The sequence below is a fragment of the Pelodiscus sinensis genome, chromosome 2, assembly GCF_049634645.1.
Source record: "Pelodiscus sinensis isolate JC-2024 chromosome 2, ASM4963464v1, whole genome shotgun sequence".
Classification (NCBI taxonomy): domain Eukaryota; kingdom Metazoa; phylum Chordata; order Testudines; family Trionychidae; genus Pelodiscus; species Pelodiscus sinensis.
The window spans coordinates 178373657-178395586 of record NC_134712.1 but is presented as its reverse complement, the minus strand read 5'-3'; positions in this window follow the sequence as shown (position 1 = coordinate 178395586).

Sequence of the window (21930 nt, the reverse complement as noted above, 5' to 3'; positions counted from 1 at the left end):
CACAGTAATATGATGTGTAAATGCCACTGTACAAAAGCAATAACATTGTATTACACTGTACCTTCTCCAAGTCTCCACACAAGAATGTAGCAGCAAAGGCAGCAAATCATTTATTTCCCTACAGGATACCCATTTTTATAGTTACTGCAATTTTTGATTTCTCTATAGGATGAGCCTTCTCCTCCTCTGCTGAGTGATACTGAGCTCTGAATCACTCTTTGTTTTAAACTGAACAATACCCGGCAGTCTCCTTGGTCTAGATTAGCAAAGGAACAAGAATGAGCCTAATAGGCTCCCTTTGGTTCTGTTAGCCTCATTGGGAACCAAGTTCTCGTCCCATTTGAGGTCGGGATGAGCTTTGCCACTGGCATCAATGGGGCCAGGAGTTGGTGCCGGTCATTGCACAGTTAATGGCAAGGGAAGCCTTTTGGGTTCATTATAGGACTGGTACGATCTCTTTGGTCTGTTAGGGCATGTAAACACTAGAGAGAAGATTGACCCACCAGAAGTCAATCTTCTAGTGTTCAATTTAGTGGGTCTAATGTTCTGCTAGTGGCCAATACTCCTTGTTCTGTGAGGAGTAAGGGAAGCTGATGGGAGCATTTGCTGCCGTCGGCCTCCTGCTGTATGGATGCCACCATGGCTCGGCATAAGGTAAGCCAACTCCAACTAAGCATTTTGCACAGCAAGGTGCTAGCAAAGTCCAGAAAAGAAAGTTATCCATGTCCTGAGGTCTCCTTTTATAACCACACTGTGTACTGGGACAGGTAAGGAACAGCAAAAACTCAGAGTGCTGGCAAATGAGCAGCAAACACGTGTTCCCAGACCTCCACTTTTGAAGAAGCTAGGGCCCAGAGCAGCAGTGAGAGTCTGGAGTGGGAATGCAGATGGTATCATGAGTTTTCGTGGGCACAATCCACTTCTTCAGATGAATGGAGTGTAAGAAGTCGGTCCAGTTTTCAAATAAATAGCACAGAGAGGGGATGGGGGGAAGAGGAGGAAAAAGAAGAAAAAAAGGGGGAAAGAAATGGTCAGTTAGAGTGTCCATGATAAATACTCAGCATTCTTCTCAGCTTCATTTAGCATGGGCACTCTAAGGGTGTGTCTAGACTACATGCTTCCGTCGACGGAGGCATGTAGATTAGACAGATCGGAAGAGGGAAATGAAGCCGCGATTAAAATAATACCTGTGCCGATCAAGAAAGTCTTCTTTGTTGACGCGGCGTGTCCAGACTGCCCCGATCTGCTGACAAACAGCTGATCGGCAGAGCGGGGCAGCCATTTAAATTTAAATGAAGCCGCGATTATTTTAATCGCGGCTTCATTTCCCTCTGCCGATCTGTCTAATCTACATGCCTCCGTCGACGGAGGCATGTAGTTTAGACGTACCCTAAGGGTATGTCTACACTACCACCCTAGTTCGAACTAGGGTGGCGAATGTAGGCAATCGAAGTTGCAAATGAAGCCCGTGATTTAAATATCCCGGGCTTCATTTGCATCTTGCTGGGCACCGCCATTTTTAAATCCCCCTTAGTGTGGACTCCGTGCCCGCGGCTACACGTGGCATGGAGTAGGTAGTTCGAATTAGGCTTTCTAATAAGAACTACCATTACACCTCGTTCCGGGGATTTAAAAATGTCCGCACTAACGGGGATTTAAAAATGGCGGCGCCCGGCAAGATGCAAATGAAGCCCGGAATATTTAAATCCCGGGCTTCATTTGCAACTTCGATTGCCTACATTAGCCACCCTAGTTCGAACTAGGGTGGTAGTGTAGACATACCCTAATTGACCATTTCTTTCCCCTTCTTTTTCCTCCTCTCTCCCTGCATTCCCTCTTTGTGCTATTTATTTGAAAACTGGACCCCCTTAAACTCCATTCATCTGAAGAAGTGGGCTGTGCCCACGAAAGCTCATGATATCATCTACTTGTTTTGTTATTCTCTCAGGTGCTTCAAGACTATTTGTTGTTTTTTAAGTTTTTCCACTCCCAGACTAACACAGCGACCTCTCTGAAACATCTGGAGTGGGAATGATAAGTATTGATTTGTGGAAAGTGGATCAGGATGTAAGGACCCATGGGACTAGAACCCTACTCTGCAGGGCCTGGGATAGCTAACATTGTGCTAGGAGGGCCGGCAAAGCCTTGTCCAGGGAGGGAGCACTGGGGATGGAGCAGCACAGGAAGAACCACCCAAAGCGTTCAGAGTGACAGTACCCTGCAGCCCTCTGATTAGGCCAGTGCACTATTTAACCCTGGAGGGTGCCCAGGAAGTTCTGGGCACACACAGACTTGTGACTTGCTAGGACACTTGACAAAACCTTGGCCTTTGCTCTCTAGCCTCTGACCCCAGCCTGACTGTATGTCTAGACTGCATCCCTCTGTCGGCAGAGGGATACAGATTAGGCAGGTTGACATTGCAAACGAGGCAAGGATTTAAATATCCCGTGCCTAATTTGCATAAAAATGGCCACCGTGTTTTGCCGACTCAGCACTTTGTCGGCAAAAAGCGGCAGTCTAGAAGGGGATCTGTTGAGAAGAAAGCCTTTCTCGACAGATCCCTTATGCCTCCTGCAAGGAGGTTTACAGGATCTGTCGAGAGATGCTTTCTTTCTCAGCAGATCCCTCTCTAGACTGCCGCTTTTTGCCAACGAAGTGCTGAGTCCACAAAACGCGGTGGCCATTTTTATGCAAATTAGGCATGGGATATTTAAATCCTTGCCTCATTTGCAATATCGACCTGCCTAATCTGCACCCCTCTGCCGACAGAGGGATGCAGTCTAGACAAACCCTAACACTGACTCTTGACTTCTGATTCTAGCCCAGTACACAGCCTCTGGTCACTGACCTTGTCCTAGCGCCATGTTTGCTTACTGAACTGGCTTGAGCCATTCCTCTGACCCCTGCTCAAGGACTACTATCTTATGGCTGTCTTTGATGTGTGACCACTAGCTCAGCTTTGACTGGGAGGCTAGAGTGCCTGTGTTTCAGACTCTAGCACAGCAGTCTGTAAAGCAGATACATCAATGAAGCTAAAAGAGAGCAGGTCAAAACATCCTGAAACTTAGACAATTTTTTTTTAATCGTCTGAACCTCAGAAGGTTTGGTTAAGATTCAGTGAAAGAATCTGCCCTTTGAGCTTTGCCCATTGTGAGAAAACATTGAGAGTGAATGGTGCAGAGCTAGTCTAGACAAGTCTACATGTTAACTACTTGCTTTCAAATCTATAGCAGTCCCAGGCTTCCCTTGCTCTCCCTATCCTGAACATTTATTTTCTTAGTCTTTACATTTTCCCACTTCTTGTATCGTTTTCTTTCCCAGCTTTATCGAAACAGTAAGAAATGTTACACCGAAAGGAAGTGCTGGCACTTAATTCCTGCTGGAAAAGAGTGAGCTGTAATTTGGTCCCTGCTCACTCAGCCCTGCCATTAACCTCAGCTGAGAAATAATGTTACATAAAAGACATTTGAAGAACTGTCATAGAGGAGTGAGGCCATCTCTCCAAATGAAAAAGCAGTGGCTAATGTATTTCAACCTTATCAATCGCTTAAACAGTTTGTTGTGATTTCCCCACTGCACCTGCTATGCTGCCATAATCATAGGTAGCTCATACATTCAGCAGCCCAGCCAGACATTCGAACCAGGCTTGGGTTCCTACAATGCTCCATAGCAAGCAAGATGTGAAAGCTTTCCAGCCTGATTCCCATTGCATATACTATGCCTCACAAAATATACTACGGGCTCTATGCAGACATATTTTCAATACAAGCACATTTATTTGTGTGAGTAGCCGTTTTGCATGTGAAATCGCTGGATGCAAGTTCTGCAAGCCCCTGCGGGAACACGACTAACTACATGGATTTGTGCAAGTACACACACACGCAGACCCATGCATGGGGGCAATTTGCAACCATTCATTTTGTGCTCATAATTCAATGGGGGAGTTTATATCAAAATAACTGGGCTTCTCCCTACCTACTGGCAGGTGCAAACTTACTTCCAAGAAGTGCATAGTGGCAGGTATTTGAAGCAGCAAATATTCTGACTTGTCACCATAATTATTTTTTGTGGGTATAAATTGTGTGTACAAATGCACACCCTAGCAAGGAGACATACACTTTTGAAAGCTGTTGCCATTTGAAAATCTAGGTCACTTCTCATTTTACAACAACACACTTCATACTACAACAACCAAATGCTACAATTTAGCATTATAGAGATTTCAAGCAGTAATGGAGGAGAAAATTATTTCCCATCTCTCTCTACTGCTTTGGAGGTTATTTTTATTTTTAAATTATTGTTATAAGGATTCAGGAAAGCTAGGCTGAAGAACAGTGTAAAGGGGCCACTGGTATGGGTCTGTACATAAACAATATTAAAGCACTGTGTGGCAATGCTTTAAGGACTGTACCAGCAGGGCCACTGATGTGGGGGTGCAAAAGGGGAAACTGCCCAAGGACCTAGTGATTTAAAAGGGCTTGGGGCTCTTGGCAACTGCTACTGTAGTAGTGACCAAAGCCCTGGTCCCTCTAAATCTCTGCCAGAGCCCCAAGCACCATGGTCAGTGCTGAAGGGCTAACTGGAGGAGATTGGCCACTGGCCCAACCCCTTTTACCCATGTCTCTACCCCTTTCTGGGGCCTGGAGCCAGTCTCCCATACTGGTAAGATTTTTAACTTAAAAATCTTCACCCCTGGAAGAGACAGATTGAAACCTTGAACTTGCCTGGGTGCTCATTGAGGAGCCAATGCAGAGAGTGAGTACCAGTGTGAGGCACAGGTTGTGTTGCTGTGTATGATAGATGAGCTGTTACATTTTGAAACAACTGAAGCTTTACTAAACTCAGCAGTTTCATGTGTAGGTGTAGTGCACTGTGGTGAAACTCAATCCAGATATGTAGATCAGTATGGACAAATGTAAGTTTGATCAAACGAGACACAATCTTTTAGCCAGACTCAGGGGGTAAAGGCCATTGCTTCTGGTTGTAGGTCTTTGGCTCTTCAGTACCAGAGAAAAGTCCAAAAGGAACCTATGTTGAAAGCTATCTTAACAAGCACAGAGCAGCCCCCCTCAGTGAAGCGTGATGTTGTTATAGGTAAGGGAGAGGTAGTATTTTAGTTATCCAGAGAGCTACTTTTCTGTAATATCTCTCAGGGAACCAATTCAACCTAATCATGGCACAGATTACTGCTTAACTGGGACATTTTGAGGATGCATCCAGTCACTGTGGTGCTAACAACTTGCAAAGCATTTACCCTTATCTTAAGTAGATATGAAACCACAAAACTCCAGATTTTAAAAGCAGAAGTTTACATTAGGGCTGTCAGATGGTTTAAAAATTGTCATTAGTTGTGCTGTTAAACAATAATAGATGATAATTGATTTAACATTGTGGATGTTTTCTACCTCTTCATATACATTGATTTCTATTACAATACAGAATACAAAATGTTCAATGCTCACGTTATATTTATTTATTATGTTATTTATTTTGAATACAAATATTAGCACTGTAAATAAACAAAATAAATTGTATTTTTCAGTTGCCCATGTACAAGTGCTGTGGTGCAATCTGTTTACCCTGAAAGTTGAAGTTACAAAAATAGAATTATGTTAAAAAAAACTAAATTCAAAATAAAATAATGTAAAACTTTAGAGTCTAAAGTCTACTCAGTCCTTCTTCTTGTCCAGCCAATTGCTCAGACAAACAAGGTTATTTACATTTGCAAGAGATAATATTGCCCGCTTCTTGTTTACTGTGTCACTTGAAAGTGAAAATAGGCATTCACATGGCACTGTTGTAGCTGGCAATGAAAGATATATATAATATATATATATGCCAGATGCACTAAATATGTGTAAGCTGCTTCATGCTTCAACCAACATTCTAGAGGACATGCTTCCCTGCTGATAATGGTACTTCTCGATAGTGGTCTAAAACAGTGCAGACTGATGCATGTTCATTTTCATCATCTGAGCCAGATGTCATTAGCAGAAGGTTGATTTTCTTTTTTGGTGGTTCAGGTTCTATAGTTTCTGCATTGGAGTCTTGGTCTTTTAAGACATCTGAAAGCATGCTCCACACCTCATCCCTCTCAGATTTTGGATGGCACTTCAGATTCCTAAACCTTGGATTAAGGGCTGTATCTATCTTTAGAAATCTCACGTTGGTACCTTCTTTGCATTTTGTCAATCTGCAGTGAAAGTGTTCTTAAAATGAACATGAGCTGGATCATCCTCTGAGACTGCTCTAACATGAAACATATGGCAGAATGTGGGTATAAAAGAGCAGAAGACATACAAAATGATGCATTTTTTAATTAGCATCATCAGCATGGAAGCATGTGCTCTGGAATGGTGGTTGAAGCATGAAGGGACATATGAATGTTTAAGCACAGCTGGCAGTAAATACCTTGAAATGCAGGCTACAAAAGTGCCATGCAAATGTTTATTTTCACTTTCTAGTGACATTGTAAATAAGAAGCAGGCAGCATTACCTACTGCAAATTGTAACCAAACTTGTACAATGCTCACGTTATATTGTCTTGTTTGTCTTCATGACTGGCTGAACAAAAAGTAGGACTCAGTGGACTAGTCAATTCCAAAGTTTTATATTATTTTGTTTTTGAGTGCAATTATGTAACCAAAATCCCCTAACATTTGTAAATTTCACTTTCAGGATAAAGAGATTGCACTTCAGGACTTGTATGAGGTAAACTGAAAAATATCATACTTTTATTTTTACAGTGCAAATATTTGTAATCAATAATGTAAATGAGCATTGTACACTTTTCATTCTGTAGAATAATTGAAGTCAGTATATTTGAAGATGTAGAAAAAGAGCCAAAATATTTAATACATTTCAACTGGGTTTCTATCATTTAACAATCTGATTAAAACTGTGACTAATCATTTTTTTAATCACAATTAATTTTTTAGTTGCGCAAGAGGGCTTATTCCTGAGAGGGAGCATCATAGTTCTTGCGCAAGAAGCACTGATTTCATACATTAGAATGTCAGTGTTCTTGCACAAGAACTCGTGGCCAGTGTAGACAGGTAGCAAGTTTTGGCGCAAAAGCAGTTGCTTTTGCGCAAGATCACACCAATGTAGACACAGCCCCAGTGTTCTACTGGTGAGATTTGGATTGGACCTGTAGAAAGAGAGGGAGCAGTTGGACCATTGGGTTCAGGGTGTGGGGCTTTAGAATTTGAGCCTCATTCCCTCTCCAGAACTTGAAGCTTTTTGTTTGGGTCCATCTCTGTTTAACATTCTGTCCTTGGAAAGGGGACTAAAGAACATAGAGGGGTTAGGGACTGATACAAAAAGGCATTGGATTCAATGGGCTTTGGATCAGGCCCTTCTGCTAGCTTTTGCTTTAGTTTAGGTCTGAAATGAACATACAGGTTGTTGGGGATATTGATGAGAGTTTGGAGAAATTCCAGATTTAGGGCCTTTCTCGGGATATGATTCACATTTACATTATGGCCCCTAAGACTGCCAGAGCAGCAGTGTGAAAATGAGAAACAATCCTTGGTTTTTATATCTTAGCCATTGTAATTTAAATTTGGGAAGAAGGTGCTGGAGAGAAGTAAGTTTTTGTTTGATGTGAACTGCTTCACCCACTCCTGCAATATAGCTTCCTCTCATTAAAAAAAAAACATGTGGTGCAGCACAACACAAAGATCTTTCAACTGTTCTTCATGGACCTTGCTGTAACTAGGGAAAGAATTTTTAGGGGTAAAACCCCTAAGCACTAGCCCAGAGACAAAATACCTCACCCGATTAAATATGACTTCTACTTCAGTTGCACACCCTTACTGACATTCCTGTAAACCAGGGGTAGGGAACCTTTTTTTAGGGTCAGGGGCCACTGACCCACAGAAAAATCATTTGAGGGCTGCACAAAAGTGAGAAGAAACCCCCCCCCCCAAACAAAAACTCCTCACTGATGTGGCTCCTGACTGAAAAGCAGAAAGACACTCTTCACATTCCCTTGCACACCAGAGGAGGTCCAGGCTAGTAGATTTTGTGGGGCCCCCCTAAGCTGTGGTTTGGGGCTGAAAGGAAGGGAGAGGGGGGCCACCAGGAAGCGGGTTTGAAGTATGAGGGGATGGTGGGTCCAGGATGATGGTAGGGTGCAGGAGCAGGCTGGAGGTGGAAGGGCTGGGTGGGAAGTAGGGTGCAGGAGAGGGGTGGGAGTGCATCAGCGGGATGGGGGTGCTGCAGAGCTGAAGAGCCAGCGCAGGATCCCCGATGCTGGGGAGGGGAACTCTGAGCCTCCAGGGCCAGATCCAGGCAAGCCGGGGGCAAGCTCCAGCCCCTGGTCATAAGTTCTCCACCCTTAGGTAAAAAAACCAAACACACCTGTTTCCTCTTCTCAGTCAAGGAACCTTTGTGGATTCTGGCCACACAGAACACCGCAGAATGGCAGATGAAAGGAGCAACTGATGCCACATGTTAGCTTGTTCCCGAAATAAATTTAAGGGATTGCAAAAAACAATTCCATCTTCTTTCATTGACTAACCCAAAACACTTTTAACAGGTGTGTCTGATTTTTCATCCAAACCACCCAGGACTGATTTGGCATTGTTTTCCTTGATTTTTATAGTCTGTATTCATAAAGGGACATTAAATGTGCTATTCCTAGCTCACAGAAATATCATCAGTGCTCCTTATACTTTCCTTTGTATTTTTGGAATATAAAGATGCACATGACCACCTGAGTAGGTAAGAAGGAGCCTGTTTTGGTTTGTCCAATAAACACAAGGTAAAGGGGGCAGAAAATATCCATTTTAAGTCATGGGAAGAGTGCCCAGAATTGGAAAAGGTAGGTTTGCTTAAATATGTTTCTGGAGGAGCTGAACACGTATTCACAGCCTCCTGTGGGATAATAGCTCTGTTGCAGGTTGCATAATTCATTTACATCCTGCACAGATACATGCAAAGGTTAGAGATATAATTAGTCTTTCTCTGTGCTCCCACCTCTGACCCACACAAACACTGTCTCTTACTCAACCTGTCAAGAGTTAGCAGCATTTTCCAGGTCTCCAGAAGAGAGACAGCAATTAAAAAAATGATGGTAATTTAATTCAGAATGAGCTTCCCTTTATAGTTTGCACATTATCCTTATAGAAATGTCTATTAATAAACTGTAGGACTCATCAGACATTTCTATAGCACCTTTCCTTCCAAAAGATTCCAAAGCACTTTGCTAGCTACAGGGTTCATTTTACCTTCTCTTGATGGATAAGCCTGAGTTTTGCCATGATGGTACAGTCCTAGCTCTGGAGGCATGGTTGAGCCATTCTACTCGAGCAGGATCTCCCTGGCTGAAGAAAAGAGCATTCATGCTCCTAGACTCCTTCAAAAGGCATCATACGGTCCTGCACCCCTGGCCATCTCCACCACCGGCTGGATGGCTTCACCTTCTCTCGTCCCCCCCCCCCCTCCCAGAGGTGCATGGTGAGAGCAGTTCCTGAGCTCCAGGGACCAAAAGGACCTCCATTGATCCCTACTGCTGTACATCAATGCAAAAGAGGGCAGGGCAATATCCTCCCCTGCATCCACAGAGCAGCAGGGCACCATCTGACCCCTCTCAAGACCCTATTATCTCTTGCCCACCCCCTTCCTAGCCATTATATTTACTTGCAGTGAGAAGTGGCATGTTAGTTCCATTTCCAAGGGAAATGGGGAGATTTAGGGAATTCCAGAGGGACAGACAACCCTGGTACTTTCCCTTGCAACAAACCCTGTTGCCAGCTTTGTCCACATATTCACTTTGCTGACATCATTATTGGGCCTAACCAAGTGAGTTATAAGATCAAGAATACATATTCCTGCGCCTCCAGAAATATAATCTACGCTATCATGTGCCGAAAGTGTCCGTCTGCTCTGTACATTGGACAAATGTCTCAGACACTTCGCCAAAGAATCAATGCTCACAAAACAGACATTAGACAGGATCACAAAGAAAAAACAGTTGCTTGCCATTTCAACCAGAAAGGTCACTGTCTCAATGACCTACTCACCTGCATCCTACTTCAGAAGACATTCAAATCTGCACTTGAAAGAGAATCCTTTGAACTGGCATTCATGCTAAAATTCGACACTCTCCGCGGGTGGCTGACCAAAGACTTCAGCTATCTTACCCATTACAAAGATAGCTTCCCCAATTATCACCTCTAATACTATTAACTCACAGACATCTACCTTCCCCACCTCTAATATCATTAACTCACAGGCATTCACCTTCCTTCCCCCTGCCCTGCATTCCCCTTCTATTCTGAAATGTGATTTGTCCTTTTCATATGTGTTCATTTTTTTTAATTGTATCCTTTGGTATATATGGCTGTGACTATTTTCTTCCACTATTTGATCTGAGGAAGTGGGTCTGGCCCACGAAAGCTCATCATCTAATAAACCATCTTGTTAGTCTTTAAAGTGCTACATAGTCCTGTATTTTGTTTCAGCTACACCAGACTAACATGGCTACATTTCTATCACTAGAGATTCCTACGTGAGTCTTGCTATTATCATTATACATCTCTAGTTTAGTAGCACCTAGAAAGCCAACTGAGGTCAAGGCTCTTCTTGCTAGGTGCTCTACGCACCTAATAAGAGAGTGCCCCATCCTAAAGGTTTACTGTCTACATAGATGAGACACACAAAAGTTAGGGGCAAGGGCAACAAAAGCACAGAGAGGTGAAGTGATTAGCTTTATGATTACACAATCATTACACAAGACAATAGACACGGCCTCAAAGCACAGGTTTCCTGACTCCCACTCTAGTGTGCTAATCACTAGAACACACCAGAGGTTATATCAGGATCTCCAGTAGTTGCCTCTGTGTGTGTTGCACCTTCTCAATGGCTTTGAACAAGGAGATGGAGTTATGTGTAGATCTTCACTGACTAAGCTTGGCTTTTATGGAAGACTTCCAGGGAAAATAATCCAAAGAAATGACACCACAGACTTCTCACAAGTGAATTGGTTTGAAATTGAAAGTCCTTATGTCTATAGCTATGAAGTCTTTATCTGGCATGTTATCATTTACAGAGATGGGTTTGAGGACTCAGATCACAAATGTAGTCTTAGTCAAAACTAACTCCTGAGTTAGTTCATCAAGCACTGTCTTTGTAAAACTCCATGGAGATGTAGTCATTGTGTAAATGGAGCTACATCTGTTTACATCAACTGAGAATCTGGACCAGTGAGTTACTGCTGAAATCAGTGGACCAATATACATTTATATTCCAAAAGGTCACTATGATGGTAAATCTGAAATTCCTTAAGGTCACAACATATCGAGCCTGACTCTCCATTCACATGAATTTAAATCTGAATCAACTCTATTAAAGTCAATGGAATTACAGCGATCTAAGTTTGGAGTAAGAGGAAAATCCAGCCCGCTGAATCAATAGTTGAACATCTGTACATCGGAACCAGCAGCAGAAGTGTCTAGGTCAGTTTTTTCTTTGTGGAACAAACTAGAAATATCCAGTCAATTTCTGACTGAAGGCATAAGTTCTCATGAAAGGGTTGATGTAATAATACTTCCTTGAATCAGAGCTGCAGGGTGTGAGAAAGGGATCCAAAGCTCTAAACGTTATAGTTAGAGTTTGCTGAAAATATTCAGAGGAATAGGTTTCTGTTGAAAAAAGAAGTTTAATCAAAACTGAAACATTTTTTCGATACTAGTCAATTTTGATGAAAATTTCAATGAGAATGGAATATGTTTAAAGTTGTTTTTCAATAAAATAAAAATGTTTTGGTTTTATAATGAAAATATTTTGTTTCAACGTTATTTCCATTCATTTGGACACTATTAAAATATTATATATTAAATATATGTATAATATTAAAATGAATATCAATGCACTATTAACAGTCAAACAAAAGGAATTGAAATGAGAAAAATCAAAATTAAACTTTTTTCCTTTTTTACATGACATTTTTAAAATCTGAACACGTACATTGACATTAATAACAGACTATTCAGATAATCCTGAATGTAAATGTTTTGGAATTTTTGTTTTGTGGGATTTCAACTTTTTCTTCTAATTTTGTGCTCTCCCTTTCACCACCACGAAAAAGCGTCAGAATTTTCCATGCAACAAAAATTCCAATTCCTGTCTAGCTCCAATTAAAAACTTTTATTATGATCTCGAATACAGGTGTGGACACAGTTTTTGAAGAGCTATCATTTTTCAAGCATGCCTAAAAATTCCTCAGAAATTTAAAGAGACAATACGAGTCAGGTAATATGAGTCAGATTGGACCAGCTTCTATTGGTGAAAGAGATAAGCTTCTGAGCTACACAGAGGTTTTCTTATATTTATTGTCAACAGTCTCACAATAAAGCACAACTCTTCTCTTGTGGCCATGTTTATCACAAGTGCAAAGGACCAGCAAAAGGCCTGCTGTGCCATTTAAGCCCCTGGGCGGTGATGCCTGTTATATTATAAGCTTATTTCTTTGGAGAACATTTTCAAAGTGCCATGTAAATGTTCAATGCCAAATTCATCATTCTGAATAAAATAATTAGCTGTGTCCATCTACATCACTGATCAACTTATTAAATTGATGTTTGTTCCATATGTCTATGCTTAAGAGTATATTAAAAGATATACGCAGCATTAGTGTTTATAAAATCCCTATTGAAAAATCAGCTATTGGAGCACTTGACAACAGAAACAGAAATAACAGCTGCAGCTTCTTCAATCCACCTCCTCCCCAGTCATAAGAAAGCAGAATTTTTGGAACAGTGAGCGAGTATGTAGGTATCATACTACACAGTTCTTATAACTTTGTCGCTAGGAATGATTTGCCTATATTATATGCAGGAAATTCCTATAGAAATTTGGTGCGTTGTTCGAGCAGTGATTATTAGAACATTTCGTAATGAAAGCACCAATATAACAAAGCACTGTCTGCCATAAAATTTCACAAGAGTGGATATATCATATCTGATACTTCCTTCTCATCTCTGGCTAGCCCCTGGTTTTCTGTTTCTATACTTGGCGCAGAAATGGAGAACCTAGAGGTGGGGCAAAGGTGACCTTAAAGTACTTTTGCACTCTTTGTATTCTCAGGCCTGCTGTACTATTTCCAATGGGTTTGGCTAATTTGCTGGCATTCTATGATGATATACACACACAGGAAATACTATGCCTGTTGACACGTTATCTGGGTTTTCATTACACTAGCTGTAAGGATCTGGTTTAGTCATGAATTCCATGACTTAATATAATAAACCTCTGTGGCTTCTTTGGCTTAAGTTCCCATCACCACAAGTGAAATAGGGGCTGGAGTTGTCAGTCCTCTCCCGCAACCTACCCTGTGGGGCTCAGGCTTCAGCTCCCTGTCAGCCAGGCTTCTGTTAATTTTTGTTTATTGCATGTGACCTGTGCCTGACTTTTACTAAAATTAACTGTGACACAACCTTAACCTTAATTGTCTGGAGTCATAGGAGTTACCCCAGGGCAAATTTGGAATAACACAGTGATAAATTGGGTCTTGCAAATGCAAAGTCCAGTATGTCTCCAAAAAGTATCAGAGTCTTTAAACAAATGAGAGATGAACCCAACTGGGAAAGGTTCACCTGTAAGTGTAATGGAGAGGAGCAACAGTATGAAAGGAAAATAAATACATGGAATTACAAAATGTTCTGATAAGCATCCAAGATTAACCAACAAGCCAAAGGGATCTTGGAAATGTCTATTATTAGGGTAACATATATAAAATATATGGAAATGACTTCCCCAAAAAGGTACCTGTGGCAGGATGCACTTGCTCCTTTCTCTGCTTAAGTCCACAGACAGCTCAGAGATATTTATGCTGTTAAAATACATGGTGCTGTTTACTTACAATGTTGCTTCCCTCCACCTTTGTGCACTATACAGCTTGACTACACCTGCAGTCTTAGAGAACCTCTGCTCTTGTGGCAAGCAAAGAAGAACATCCCTCTCTCTGCTTCCTTCCTTCCTTCCTTCCTTCCTATGCTCTTTGTACCATCTGCCTAATGACATCATTAGTTTCTTAGTTCTCCCAAGCCCATCAGTTAGGGGCAGCAATGTTTGGTAAGGTCGGCTCTGCTGTAATTAATTGGAGTTGTACTGCTTTTGCCCAGCATTTTGTCACAATAATTCACAGTAGACCATAATCAATGGATTAGGACAGATGTTCCCAAACTTTTCTTATTGAGAACCCCAGAAGCCTGTGTGCCCCGTTCCAGATCTATCATCTTCCTAAGTTTCTCTGCCTTTCTCGTCACTGATACTTTGGGTGTTGTTCTTATGATTGCTTATTGTTAGCCATCCGTCCATATCTCACTGTTACATACAAGTACCATTAGAGTGAGGTATAGAACCAAAAACAAACAAACCAACCCTGACTAAATTCTGAGCTCAGTTCAACTGGACAGTTGCTGAGCAACTGAATGATGGTTGGAGGTGAGGGCTCTGTATGCCAGCATCTGTGTATCTGTGTTCTCACCATTACATCTGGATGTAAATTAACTACTATATTTTATGACAAATTTCCACAGTTTTAAAGCTTTGTCTGAGTATGAAAATGCAGTAAATAAAATAAATGTCTTGCATATCCCCGGGGATACACATCCCACAGTTTGGGAATCCCTGGATTAGGGTCTAACACTGGTTAGCACTTAGGGCAGGGCCAGAAGTGGCCCTAGACGAGCTGCCGACAACTGGTGCCCGAGGCAAAACGCGCGATCGGCGTGCGATCGGCACCCCCACCTCCAAAGCCCTCAACAGCTGTTTATCTTGGCACCCTAGGCAACCGCCTAGTTCGCCTGTATTGACGGACCGCCACTGGGCAGGGCTACTCAACACAGGGCCTGCAGCCCGCAGCCTATTTGTTTGCGGCCCACTGTGCAGTTTGGATTTACACGGGGCTCAACATGTGGCCCATGGGTGGGAGCCAAAACAAAAAAGTAGTCAATATAATGGTTGATATGTGTTTTAATAGTTAAATTCCTGGACTGTCATTGCTCATTAAAAGTGCTGTCATATGGGTGGAAATCGGGTAAATATTGCATTTTATTAGTATCAGCAGAACTGACTTAAATGGGGCCTGCATGTTGTGTAGACTTGCCTTAATCTTTGTATTTATGCCTGTCAGTGTGAAAGAAGCTATTGGCATGCATTTGCATATATTTGCATGTATATGCAACCACACTTAAGTTGTGGCCCTCGGCATGTGCTGTGAGTATCATTGTGGCCCCCGGGGCATCCAAAGTTGTGTAGCCCTGACTTAGGGCATGTCTGCACTGCAACTAGAGGCATGCTTCACAACACAGGTATGACAAACATGTGCTAGTTCACCTTGAGCTATCATGCTAAAAGCAGCAGTTTATCCAGGTGGCAGCTTAGGTCAGCTGCCAAATTTCCAGGTGGGTTTTACGCAGACACTTAGCCTGAATTGCTGCCTGTGCCATCCTGGGCTGCTATTTTGAGCCTGCTAGCTCACGCAGAATGAGGAAGTCTGTATATCTGTGCAGGGAAGCTCAATCTCAATTGCAGTGTAGCAATACTCTGAGAAGTCATCAGTGGCCATACACCCTCACTGCACAGACTCTTGTGGAGTGGCACAGTCCAACAATGACTCTGCCTCTATCTCCCTCCTGATCTTCTGTTGATCCATTCAACCTCCCACCAGGTGACTTGCCCTCCAGTTAGGTAATTTAAAAGCCCATGCCTTCCAGGATACTCAAAATCCAATATAAACACAAAGAAACAAAATTTCCAGCACTCCTGGGCTCACGGCATGACAGACTCTTCACTCTTCCCACGTTCTGCAGGATCCCAAGAAAACAAATACTTCCTCTTTTCCTGCAGGCCAGGCAGGCTTATGTCAGCCATTGGCAGCCAAAGAAGGCAATCATGTGGAGCTAAGCCTACCTTGGTTTTCCTTGGTTCCCGCCGCTCCCACAGTGAGAGCTGAAGTTCTACTCTCCCTCCCAGCCAGCCACTACTTGAGCTGGGCTCTTCCCTCTTAGTCTGTGTCACGGCGCAGGGCTGATAGGAAAGGGTTAATTGGCTGCTGGTAAATCTATTGCATATGGGGTTTATATAGCCCCTCCCACCATCTCTCTGACTCATTTTAGACAAGAATGAGCATTTTAGACAAGTGGATATCAGTAGAGAGAGAGGAGACAAGAACAAGTGGAAAAATAAACAAAGTATGCAAAAGTAAATAAAGAAATACTAAATTAGGCTTATGCAGCTGATCCTGGGAAGTGCTAAGCACCTTCAGAGAGGTGCTGTGCAATAATAGACAAGAGTGCTAAGCATCGCCCAGGATCAGCCCCCCACATATTTAATGAAGTCAAGACAACGTGATTCTAGTCAATGTAGCTGCTTTTTATTGAGCTGGATTCAGGAAGTGAAATGTGCTCTGTGATGAAAGAGCTAACATAGCTAACTCAAACATTCTGAAAAAAACAGTAGAAATGATAATTTTGTAAAGCATTAGGCCAAATAAAATACCCTAATATTTCTGTATCTTCTTTGCTATTCTAATAGGCCATTGTTGTCAATATCCCCTGATGTCATTGTGCAGTGAGAATCCCATAGAGACTAATTATTTTTTCTGACTTGCACTAAAAATACAGGGAATTGTTTTTAAGGCCTATTTTTATCTTGTGACTTTGCCTACGTAAAGTGGATAAACTGTGCGCTAAAAATGTAGACTTGTTGTATATCCTCATTCTCATCATTGAGATTTGCCTTGTAGAGGTACTATGTAGAGTGGGGAAAGGTTGTTGGAGATGGAAAGTGGGGTCTTGTGTACTCACATCAACATAGGTCTCCTGGCTGCAGTGAGATTAGTCCATGGCGCAAGTGAGAGGAGAACCAGGGTCTACAGTCATAGCAAGGACATTGAGAAGACCCGAATGTGGACGTGTTTATGCTATATTCACTAACTACTGAAGGCAGCATGAATTTTGGGTACTTGTGTAAAAAGACATTTAAAGGAATCGCCAACAGTGCACACAGGAACAAATATAACAATAGAGGCAGAGAATTAATATGTAGTATTTGAAACATTAGCGTTTGACTTGGTGAACTATGAAATAAATCCCACAGGCTAGAGATTAAAATAAACAACTGCAGGCTCTAATTATTGAGATCTAGCCTTCTGTTAATTTGCATGTAAATTACATTCACATGGGCAAAACCAAGCCATGTGGTGGTGAAGTTGGCCCCACAGTACTAAACAGCCACATTTAAACATGGTCAGTTTCGGTGACAAACTGGGAACAACATTGCAGGTTACTTTCCCACTCATTCCAAGGGGAGCTGACACCTTGTGGAAGAAAAAAAAAACATATTTAGAGAGAACTCGATTGATACAGCATTTATCTTCCATACATCTTTTCTTCTGCTTTTGCTCACTAGGGTTATTTGCATGAAAATAGAAGGGTACGTGCTTATGAAGAAATTGTGCTGCTGCTGCTCATTCCTCACTTTCAAGTCACATGGCCAAATTCTGCTCTCAGTTACAGTGGTGTAAAGCAAAGCACTTTACAGTTGCTGGAGCTGGTCAATGGGACTGCTCAATGCTCACATGCTTAAAGTTAAGCACATGTTAAATGCTTTGCTGGATCAGGGCACCTTTCAATGTGAAACCTAACTTCCATTGACTTCACTGGAGTTGCACCAGCTTTACACTGGTGTAACAGAGAGCAGAATGTGACCCCTGCTCCTGCATTTGTGAGATCATAAAATTTTGCACTGGAGCCAGTGGCAATGCCATGGGAACTGGGATGGTCGCTGGAGAAATTGGCAACAGGAGCAGATAAATTCCTCAGAAAAGGAGATCCTGTGTTCACATGATGTCCCTAGAAATAAAAGCAGAGGAAGAGAAATACAGGTGGAATTCTTTATAACAATTTTCCAGTTTTCCATGAGCTATCAAGTATAGTTTTATGCAGGGGCACAATGTGTGGAAGATTCAGAAAATCTCCCATTTCATGTAATCTGTGTAATGGCTGAGCAGAATTGCAACCCCATCGAGATAACGGATGGCTGGGAAATTATCAACCTAACATTCAATGAAGGTGCCAACAGCTCTTTGTCTATGTAGATTCTTGCATTAATACCCTTCCTCTCTAATTGTTATCCTGTGATCCTTATCTGCTTCTTTTAACTATCTAGTCTTTAGGCGCTTATAGATTATCGGTTCTGCCTATTTGGTTTTCCCTTTGATATTTTCATACCCTCTGCTCCTTGTTTCCTGCCCCCTTCCATTTTTTTTCCTTCCTCCTCTCCCTTCTCCCCTATTTATTTTGGGCCTGGCTATCCTAAACTCAAAACTCTGGTCATCTGAAGAAGTGGGCTGTGCCCACGAAAGCTCATGATACCATCAACATGTTTTGTTAGTCTTTAAAGTGTTACCAAACCATTTGTTGGTTTTAAGTGCAACCCCTGTGTTTGGGCGGTACTGCAGCAACTCCCTAGTCACTCTGGGGTAGGGAGGGAGGAAGGATGGTAGGCAGACGTGACCAGAGCTGATCATCTGTGTGGGGTGGGATGTGTTAGTAAACTGTAGCATGGAAAGGGATGTGGCATTTTGCAAAGTCCACACACACTGCAGGACACCTTCTGAGGCACGATGCCCCCATGCTCCTCCTAGAGCAGTGCTGCTATGCACCACCCTTCAGTGTTGGGGAAGCTGTGTGCAAATAGCACACTTTAGCCCACGGTGATCTATATTATTCAATGGGACCACATGTAGAGTTCTACAGGGATTTTATGCACAGTGTACACATACCAGACATTTTGCTTTCTCCTACCCCTGGACCTCATCTAAGACAGACTTCACTAAATTTTCTCTAGTTAATTTATTCTGCATCTTTAAAAAAGCCAAAATTATTTACTAAAGATGGTTTGCAAATATTTATGACTCTGGATTAATCAGTGGAATGGAAAATGCAATCACCTTTTCTTTGCTCTACCAGAGTCACCTTCTTTAATTCAGTAATATTCCAAATGAGTAGGTAAAATGGTGGTGGATTTGTCTAGTTGAGGTCCCTTCCAGCCCTTCATGTCTATGATTCTGTGAGCCAACCACCACTCCCTATTAGTAGGTGCTGTAACTGCTGGGAAAGGAGTAGGTAGGCTCTGCTGTCCCAATGAGGCAGATGGATTCTCACTCCACGTGTATGGAGGTAACAGTGCCTCTACGAAGGAAAAGTCTAGAGCGTGGGGAGAACAGTTCTGAAGGGGAATCCCATGAACAGCTAAACTTGAGGAGAAGCTAGAGCTAATGTGTGTGATAGATTGTTGCTAATTTCTTTGATAATAATACTTTGCCCTCCAGACTGTCCCTAGAGGGATGTGGAGCCTGAGACAATTCAGCCCCTGCTCACTTGGGGTCCCCACTCTGCATCGGCAGCTGGCGGGATGGATCCAGCCTGATGCTGGGCTGCCTACTTCTGTTGGCAATTGACAGGACCTACCATGGGGCTATTGTTGGCTATAATGTTATGGTGGCTGGGGCTGGAGCGGGAGACTCACTGCACGGAAACACAGAACTGGGTGCTGTCTCTGCTAACTGCTGACAAGATGGCGGGCCCTACAGAAATGGCAGATTTATCTTCCAGGACTGATCATGCTGGCCAATTGCATGGGCCTCCATAGCCCAGAACAGTCACCCTGATTTCCCCTACCCAAGAGACAGTTCTGCTCTGACACGTCCTTGCGGTGTCTAAATCTTGCTGCTTCTTCCTGCACTGCATCTCCAAGATGTGATCTTCCCTCTCTGTCCAAATTGCCAAAATTCTTGCACAGGCCTAATCATATTGCATGTTGATTACTGTAATCTTTCTGGTCTTGATGTCCACAACCTACCCCCACTCAAGTTCATTCAACATGTTATTGCTAAGATTACTGTGGCTTGTCACTCTATGCCACTCCCCTTTTTATGTTCCATCTTTGGTTTCCCTCTTCCACCACATCAAACAAACTTCTTGTCCTCCCAATTTATCTCCAGTACCTGTCTGATCTCTTATCTTATTGCAGGATTTTCTCTCACTTCTCCCATAAGAATTTTAGTACTTTCACCCATGTTGCAATTTATGGGTGGGAAAAGCTCCCACTCAAATCTGTAAATCACTACTTCATCCTCCCAGTTCTACCTCAAAAATTCTCCTCTGCTGTAATGCATAACACTAAGTATAAACTGGTAACAGATGGGCAGATGAAGAGCTCTGATCTACCTAAGACAGCGGTAGTCAATTATTTCTGATCAAGCCCTAAAACATTTTTTCAGAGCAGATTAGGAAAGGCACAGTAGGTCTGCAAAACTAAATGCTTTATTAGAAGGGATTTTGTGTGTGAGAGTTATTACAGTAATGTTTGTTTTTCCAATGACATACTAATAAAGCAATCATTAGGAAATGCAGGTTTATGTATAAATATTTACAGAACAATGTAATAGTTAATTAAATTAAATGTTCTCTCATTCTAGTTTATAGTAACAGTTCTGTCACACTAAACAATTATTGATATAGTAATCATATTTAATCTCTTTTCCTCCAGGAAAAGTGATCACAAGCATCTTAATCAAATAATTTCTGTCAAATCCATAATGGTGACAGATGAAAAATTAAGTAAAAGCTTTGGTGTAATTAGTATTAAAATGTTATTGTTTGGCATCTCAATGAGCAATGTAAAAAGATAATTCAGTTCCCTAGTCAATCAACAAAATATTGATAATGAACCACTGTGCCTTTAATTTCATCCTATTAAGTCCATCTCTAAAATACCACTCTATGATACTCTTTCACCCACTAGTCAATCAAACCTTTTTAGCAACATCTTGGAAAATTGTTTTCTCAGGGTGTGTCTAGACTACATGCCTCCGTCGACGGAGGCATGTAGATTAGACAGATTGGCAGAGGGAAATGAAGCCGCGATTAAAATAATCGCGGCTTCATTTAAATTTAAATGGCTGCCCCGCTCTGCCGATCAGCTGTTTGTCGGCAGATCGGGGCAGTCTGGACACGCCGCGTCGACAAAGAAGACTTTCTTGATCGGCACAGGTAAACCTGGTTTCACAAGGCATACCTGTGCCGATCAAGAAAGGCTTCTTTGTCGACGTGGCGCGTCCAGACTGCCCCGATCTGCCGACAAACAGCTGATCGGCAGAGCGGGGCAGCCATTTAAATTTAAATGAAGCCGCGATTATTTTAATCGCGGCTTCATTTCCCTCTGCCGATCTGTCTAATCTACATGCCTCCGTCGACGGAGGCATGTAGTTTAGACGTACCCTCAGCTAGAAATAACCAGCTCTCTCAAAACGATCCCATGGCTTATTTCCTGCATGGCTCTTGCTCTGTTCACAGTACTGAACCTGCTCTTCTAGGTGGAGCCATCTACTCACTTCTTTCACTTGAACCTGCCTCCTTCTCATCCTTCTTAGCTATGAAGCTATCAGTGACACTGTTGACTCTAATATCTTTCTTGTTTACCTGGCAATTCAGTGGAGATCAGGAACAATTCGGTGTCCTGATTTGCTCCTACATCCTTTTTCTGTGATAGACAATAGACAACTTTCCAAGCTCAATTTCTCCATTATAGTATAGCCCAGGGCTTACTTTCCTATCTTATTTCCCATTGCCTTCTATTCCCATTGCCTCCCACTATCTTCTATTCATATATTCAGAATTGACATCCAACTACAGAAAAAGAAACCTTAACCAAGAAAGTTCCTCGCCTCCATCTCCCTCCTCTGTTCAAATCTCAAGTCAGATCTTTGGCTGGTATAAATCAGCACAGCTTTATTGAAGGCAATGGAGCTATATTGAGCAACAATACCTGAAAACCCTCCCCTTTTGACTCCTACGGTTTTGACTTGAACCAAACCATTTATTTTCTTCCAGCATCCCCTATGCGAATCTCCCT